The sequence below is a fragment of the Suricata suricatta genome, chromosome 7, assembly GCF_006229205.1.
Source record: "Suricata suricatta isolate VVHF042 chromosome 7, meerkat_22Aug2017_6uvM2_HiC, whole genome shotgun sequence".
In the NCBI taxonomy this organism is placed as follows: domain Eukaryota; kingdom Metazoa; phylum Chordata; class Mammalia; order Carnivora; family Herpestidae; genus Suricata; species Suricata suricatta.
Window position 1 is genome coordinate 41209777 of NC_043706.1, and position 8207 is coordinate 41217983.

Genomic DNA, 8207 nt, shown 5'->3' on the forward strand with positions numbered 1-8207 from the left:
GGGTGCTCAACAAATTCTCCTTCCCCCTAAAGTTCTGAGGGAGGGGGTAATGTCCAAGAGGGTCCTGGGCATGTGGGGGTGGGACACCAAAGCAAGAACAAGGAGGTGCTGAAAGATGTCTTGTGTCAGGGCTTAGGATGTCTTGTGTAGGTATGATAGGCCGATCCTCAATGTCAGGGAGTTAGGGCTCTTGTGGGATACAGGGGGACAGTTATTACTTGGTCCTTGGTGCATCCTCTTTGGGTGGAGCGGTGGAGTCCCTGGGCACATTTGTAGTGGGTGACGGGCACTGATGTCCCTACAAGTAAACCATTGGCTCACTGCAGAGCAGCTGATGAGATGCAGTGCCCTAATTAGAGAGAGAGTCCTGCTCAAAGCCTCAAACTGAGACTCTCATTCTAATCAGCATTTTAATTCCAGGACATTTGGCAAAATAAAAACAGCTGTGAAGAGAGCCCATGCAAAAGACAAGAGTCCTCAGCCTTGCCTTGTAGCCCTCCAGCTATCGGAGATCCTTGGCCATTTTGGTTGCTTTTCGTCTCCCCCTTCTCTTTTAGGCTTGCCAGGGAACTTGATACCTGCCAACCGGCATAGGGTTCCATCCCCTGACACCCAAGGAAACCGCCCAGGTTCCTGACGAGGGCCGGCCCTCTGGCTCTGCACGCACAGGAGCCTGTCATTTCAGATGGGCTCTGCGGTGGGACCAATCACATAGATGCGAGCCACAGGGATGCCAGAGGGTCTATTTTCAAGAGGCTGGGCTGTGAGCAAGTCACAGACAAAACCAGAGAACACAACCATCGCCCCAGAGCACCACTTTGCAGCTCCTGATGGGTTTGGCCTCTGTCTTCCCTGTCTTTTGTGGGTAAGTCCAGAAGTGTCCACTTACATAGGATGTAATTTTAAGAGCTCTAAGATGCCCAACTACCTTTGGCCTGAAATAGAAATGCTCCTTCTGGGAGCACGCCTTCAGGTCAAGAAGGATCCTGTGAAAAAGAAATAGCTAACCAGAGAGGGGCAGCCTGCTTTACCCATTAGCAGGCATTGATACTAGAGAAGGCTCCTATTTTTTTTTTTTTTTTGGAGGGGGAGGTCCATGGTAAAAGGTGTGTAACATAGGATAGACACCTTTTGATATGGGGGCAGGTACAAGAAAATATCTGCAGCTGGGGGAAGCAATCTCTAGTGGGAGGAACAGCTTGGGGACCTGGTATCCAGGGAAACTGTAGTGAGAAATGCAGAGGCCATCAGCCCTGATTTCATTGACTTCACTGTCAGGGCCATGAACGGGGTCCAAAAGTCCATGGAGCTAACAGTTCATTTATGAGTCTGCCAATGCTCTCCTATTCTTCTACTACGTACTACAGGGGAAGAGAAGATCCATGTCCCCCCCCTCCCCCTTCAACCTAAACATCAGGGAAAGTCCTAACCATCTTCTAGAAGGCTCCAAGTTGGAGTGCAAAGCCATGGCTTGGCTGCTTGAATGCCTCTTTGGAAATTAGGGTGAGTCAGATAAATGCACTTTTTTAGGCTCTGTGGTTGATGAGGGAACTTATGACCTGGTTTTGCTCAGTCTACCAGGGAAATTAACTCAATGCAACTCAAAGCCTCATAGGAGCCTTAGGTACTATAAAGTAGGACATCTAAAAATAGACACGGTTCAGCTGGTAAGAAGGAAGTAAATCCATCAAATAATAAAATATTTAATGTTCTCAATATTTCCGTGTGTGAAGTTCTGTGCTGGCTACTGAGGGGGCTATAGCAGGAATATAAATTGGGGGAACCATACTTCCTGTTTCCTGTGGCAGTCCTGGCTTATTCTCATGTAATCCTTATTCACTCCCCCTTTTAATCTCAGGAGTGCCTTGGTTTGGACAATGCATTATATTGTATATGTGTTCATCTTCAGTATAAAACTGCTGAGTTAGAAAAGTTAAGCAGCTCATGTTTCTGGAATGAACGAAGGGAGATTCCACTGGACTGCATTAGGGAGCGCTGATGGGCGTACATGCAAGTCCAAAAGTGAGCTGACATTTCACTACCATTTGCTAATCACATTCCTGTCATAGCTCCTGGTGGTATGGCTGTGGAGCTCAATCCATGCATCCTGTAGCACCTTCTGGAGACATCCCTAAGGTCTACAGTGTGAAGGGTTCCCCTTAGAGTTGTGTCACAGCTCCCTGGGTCTTGAGTTTTTAAAGGGCAGATAGCTTACTTATTTATTTTTTTAAGTTTTTATTTATTTATTCTAAGAGAGAGAGAGAGAGAGAGAGAGAGAGAGAGAGAGAGAGAGAGAGAATCCCAAATAGGCTCCACACTGTCAGCTTGGAGCCCAACTCGGGGTTCGAACTCACGAGCTGCAAGATCATGACCTGAGCTGAAATCAAGAGTCAGATGCTTAGCTGACTGAACCACCCAGAGTAGAGAGATTATTGTCTTATTCCATCTGTTCACTCTCACCTGGGAGACTGCCAGCACCTAGGGGACAATGGTCATACTTGCTTATCTTCACATGTCTTGGCACAAGTGTATACAACAGAGAAGTTCTCCGATACCTGTGAGAAGAACGGAGTCAGATTTAGCTATCGGCTCCTAGCACATGCTGCTCAAAGACCTTCATGAAGATGTTCTGCCAAGTGGCTGTCGGCCATGACTGGGGAGACACTAAGCTCGTGTACTCGGGCCCCTCACAGGTGTATGGCATCGACATCTCAGTGGTGGGGTCTGTCATGCGTGGGCTGGCATTAGAATTCCTGGTCTCCTCTCTCTTGGATCTGTTATCTGCTTGGTGATGGGAGCCCAGAATCTGCTAAAGTGCAAGGTCCACATTGGATGGTTCTCACAGCCTGTGGTTTTATGATTCCCATTTGTTGGGGTCCCTTCCAAGGTGCTGACTCTGGTATAGAGAATAAATCCAGGCTAAGGGCCTTCTCCTGGGAGCAGATTACAATTCTGGGAGCTGTTAATGAGAAGAGAGGGGTCTCTGGTCAGGAAAAGGGGTGGCTGGGAGCAGAAAGAAGGCAGGGTGTGGTTGTATCACTCACCAAAGGGCACCATAACCTGATTAAAATGTCCCTCCAGCAGGGCCAAGGGCAGGCAAGAAGGAAGAGGTCAGGGAGTGTGGGCCCCCAAAATTAGCCCCATACCAGGTCTTCTGAGAGTTGGTTGCAGAGGGTTAACTGTGACTGGCAGAGGTCACTAATCACTTTAGAAGGAGGAGTATAGCTAGGGTAGGGGTGGTAAAAAAAGAAAGAAGGGGTGATGAAGATAAGCATATCTGATCCAATGAAAGGGCTTGGGGATACAAGTAAAGGGAGGTTTCATATAAGGACAAATGGAGTTTCATAAAGCGAACTCATCCTCCCCAGCCTACTGCCCAAGATGTCAGGATTCACAGGGTAGGGGCGGAGCAGAGCAGAGAGCAGGGGGAGGAGACATGGGCACCTCCATGGACAGCACAGAGGTGTCTTGTGGCAGGCCCACACTCCTGTTGGTGAGAGAGGTGCATCCAGGACACCAGAGTTCTCCCTGGCCGGCCATGAGCATATAGCTGTCAGGGCATCTTAGGGAAGCCTGACATGGTGGGGCAAGAAGGAGACTCTGGGAACTAGTTCTGATGTCTCTATCAGCTTTTAAACAATTGGTGGCTTTAATTCCCAAAGCACCCTGGGAATTGTTTCTATTTGCACTGTATAATTTTTTCAGATGGGGAGGCAAGAAACAGACAGTGAAAACAGATACACTTGGACAGAGGGATTTTGGTTCCTCGTAACCTGTCCCCCAAAAGTGACTCTAAAGGCTTATGGCCTGGCTTCTGGTCTTGAGCCAGATAATTAATGGTCCAGTTCCAGTCTAGTCACTTTTTACCTGGATGGTCCCGCCTCTCAGGGCCTTGTTCTTCTCAGCCTGGTGGGCTGTGTGAGGATCAAAGATGATGCATGTTATCTGGTTCTGTGTCACCTACCTCTGTCAGTGCTCAAGAAATGGTGGCTGCTAGTGCTGGTCTGTGGGCATAATGATAGGAAGCCTTCACCCAGTGCCCACCAAGGGTCAGGAATCTTACTAAACAATTTGCACACCACAGCCCATTCATCCCTTCAGCCCACTTCACAGATGAGGAGAGGACATACAGAGCAGCCCCACTGGATACACAGCGGTTTAATCTCTTGCTAGTGTGTAGAGCTGGGATTTGAACCCAGGAAGGCAGGCTTCAGAGTCCAGGCTGGTTCTACTGCTTGTATTCACAGACATAATTTATATCAAGGCCAGAAGGAAACCCTACCCTCCCTTACCCCAGTAAAACTTGTGACATTGACACAGTTCACCATGGAGACTTTGTCCTCTTTCCCTGGTCTGTCCCTTCCCTTATGTGATGGCCCAGACGCCCAGAGCCCTTGAATTTTTCCATGTCTCTGCTGCTTGGCTTTTGTGTGCCTGGTGTGGTTCAAGGCACTCTGAGTACATAATCTCATCAAATCCTTCTGGAAGCTCTATGAAGATCCCAGTTTACAGAAGGGAAATGGTGCTCCTTGGCTCACCCAACATGGCCTCCCTTCCTCAGAGAATGTTCTAAGTAAGGGAACAGTGTGGGGAGAAGTTCTGAGGCACCATGGCCTTTTGGGGAGTCTGCACATGTGTACATGGTTGGCGCATTGTAAGAGGATGGCCTGCGGGGAGACAAGGCCTGGACTGGGCTCTTTGCTCAGCCAGAGCATGGAGGCCTGTGGTGACCTGCTGGTCCTCACACCACCCTCCCACCGTGCCTGTCCTCATGCACCTGCCCTGATTTCAAAGCCTTCCTACTTACCTCTGGGTCTGCCTTTAGAACCGGCGTGGGGAGACCAACAGTTCCATGAGTGGTGATGAGAGAGTCTTGGTCTTGCTTTCCAGCCCTTCCTATGGGCCACAGTGGGATCTCTCGACCTCAAGTGGTGCTGTGTCCTCCTTGGCTACCAAACTGGTGTAGGTACAAGGGTGGATGTCCCTCTGTTTGGTGAGGAAGGCAGCTGAGATAATGGGAAGGATCTTCTTGGGAGGGAGGGGTGTGTCCAGGTAGCTTCTGGAGGAGGCTGGGCTACCTTGGGGCAGCATGGAGGCTCTCAGAGGCACACTTGGGCAAAAAAGACAGCTTGTCTCTGAGGGGAAAAGTGGGAAACTGACAGAGAAAAAGGGGTGGTCACAGTGCCCTCCTCACTTGCACTTCAGGGTCAACACACTGAGTGAATCCAAACCAGTCAGTTCATCCCACCTAGCTCCAGTGAGGATACACGCAGTCATGGTGATACTCTTAACCTTCTCGTTCTCCAAGAATCTTTGTCTTAATGAAGCAGGACTGGTCCCACACTCTCAGGTTGTGGTTCATAGATGCAAATTTTCCGGGAGATTTCTGATTGCCAACCCTCTGCTCTGAGGCAGAAAGATCTATACCAAAATGTCCACCACCACCCTCCATCTTCCCAGTTCTGAGCAGCCATGAGAAGCTGAAGCTGTGACCTGACTTCTTGTGTCTTGGTTGGATGAGGCCTGTGTTCCCAATTCAAAAAAGACCCTGGGGTTCTGTGTCCCAGAATTTCTAAGAAAGTCTTAATTTCAAACAGCCTGCCGTGTTGGGAGACCACATGTCAGGCCAGTGCCAGATGAATGTGTCCTGATGTTTGTTTCAGAAAGTATGGTCAGCATAAGTGGGGAGAGAGAAATTAGAAAGGACAGTAATTGGAGCCTGGTCCTGGGCATGAGGTGGAAACCACAGAGAGGCTCCATTTCAGTTTGCTTAAGCAACGGTAGCTATCATAGCCTATCAGGGTGCAGGGGCCATCAACGTCAAGGTTGTCTGGTTCAGCCTCAATCTTTCCATAAACATGTCCTGGCAGTGTTGAGTGCTGGCTCAAAGTCAGGTAGATGCAGGTTTGAATCCTGGCTGTGCTACTCTCTAATTTTGACCTCAGGCAAGAAGCGTAACTTCAATCTCCAGTTTATAAACCTGGAAGAATAATGGCACCTATGTCACAGGGCTGTTTTTAGAGTTAAATAAACAAATGAATGGAAATTGATTAGTCCAGTGTTGGCTCAGTAGTGGTTACCACCCTCCTGGTCCTCCTCACTGTGTGCTTGGCGCTGTGCTAGGGTGTGGGGACACCAGAGTGGACAAGACGTAGTCTTGGCCTGGGGTAGACACTGTTGCTCGCTCTTCATCCAATCTGTCTACCTTCCTCCCTCTCTCTCTTGCTTTCTCCTCCCTTCTCCCCCTCTCCCTTTCTTTCTGCCATGATGAGCCCTGATTTATTCAGGCTAGCCAAGTATCCCTCTACAAAAACACCATGTCCCAATTTTTTTTTCTTTTGGTGATAGAGGTGTTCATGTAATATAGTCTGAGCCAATGAAATGTAGGTGGGAGTCACTGGTGGGGTCTAAAAGGCTCTTTAAAAGGAGATGGTGGCTCCTGGGTGGCTCCATCATAAAGCGTCCAACTCTTGGTTTTGGTTCAGGTGCTGATATCGTGGTTTGTGAGTTCAAGCCCCACATTGGGCTCCACACTAATAGTGCAAAGCCTGTTTGGGATTCTCTCTCTCGCTCTCTGCCCTTCCTCTGCTCATGCTCTCTCTCTCTCTTTCCAAAGAAATAAATAAACTTTTGTTTTAAAGGAAATGATGTTAGACACGGAATAGCCATTCATGACAGTGTGGGCTGAGCATGATGACAAAAGCCACATGCTAGAGCAGAGCAGGAAGAGAGAGAAGGAACTAAGTCCTTAATGGCAGAGCCAACAATGTAGGAACCATAGGTCACATCCAGCCTGCCATCTGTTTTTGTCAATAAAGCTTTATTGGAACATGGGCATGTTTATTGCTTTATGTGTTATCTGTGGCTGTTTTCACACTACAGTGGAAGGATGGAGTAGCTTTGACAGAGACCATGTGGCTGTCAAATACTATACTATTTCCGATCTGGCCTTTCCAGAAAAAGTTTGACAATCCCTGCTTAATGGGATCCATGTGCTTTGTAACAACTCTGGAGTGCTTATCTCCAAATGTCTTAATGATGTTAATGTAAATCTGTGTAAATCATTTAATTTAGTGGGTGTTTCGCTTTCTGATTCTCCAATGTAATACCAAATCATGCACTTCCCGACAACATGAATTCTTCCAGTTCTGCCAAGATGTTGTAAACTTCTGCTGGAAGACTCAGAGCAGATATCTGTGAGGGGTTGTAGGCTGTAAGCAATAGAAACTCCCTCTAAGTGATCAAAGGAGAAAGGAAAGTTTTGGACAGACCACAAATGGTTTGAGAAGTGGTCTGAGAAAGGGCAGGTACTAGGCAGTTCGAGGAGTATCAGAATACAGTCTCTCTATGATGGAGCTCTTGGCTAGGGAAGAACAGCACCTCCATTAATAGTCTTTTCGGACAGTTTCCTGGGAAGGAAAGGATTAGGGGTCTACTGGAGTGCCAAAACTGTGAGCATCTCTATCCCTAAGGGGAAAATTCCTACCTCCAAAAGAACCTAGTCATCACTGTACACAGTCTGCTGGTTGCTAACCCCCAATATCAAGTCTCCTCTCCCCTCCCATGGTAATAGAACCTCCAATTTTTTAGCAGTTTGCATGGCCACTCAGAATATCAGTGAGTTTCCCAGTGTTTTTTGCTGCCAAGTGAGAGCATATGACTCTGTTCTTGTCATTGGGATGGGAAAAGAAGTGATGTGGGCAGCCTCTGGAGTATGAACTCAAAGACTGTACTCTTGCCCCTTCCACTGCCTGGGATTGTGAGCGTGGCTTTCCTTCATCTTGGACCATGTGGACAACACTACCAACCTGGGGGGCACAGCACATAAAGGGAGAAGGAGCCCGGATCCAAGACATTATGGAGCAGTCAGACGAGTTATGGATGGTTTATCTCCAGAGGACATTTAGCGTGAAAGAAAAGATACTTCTTTATTGTCTAATTCACAGTTAGTTCTGGTCTTTGTTACGCCCAACCAATATAGTCATGGACTTCCAGGAAGCAATTACTCATACTGAGCTGAGTGCTGAGTTCCAGTAGCTTCCACCCAGTAGATCTCCCCTTGGGACCATACAGAACATTTTTGAGTTCTCATCCAAAAGACAGTCCATCAAGTATTTCCCCAAACCCCATCCAAACTCCACATCACCGCTGTCTTTTCAGCTCTAGTTTCTGTACTGTTCTCTGCGGGACATGTCAGTCTCCTTGGA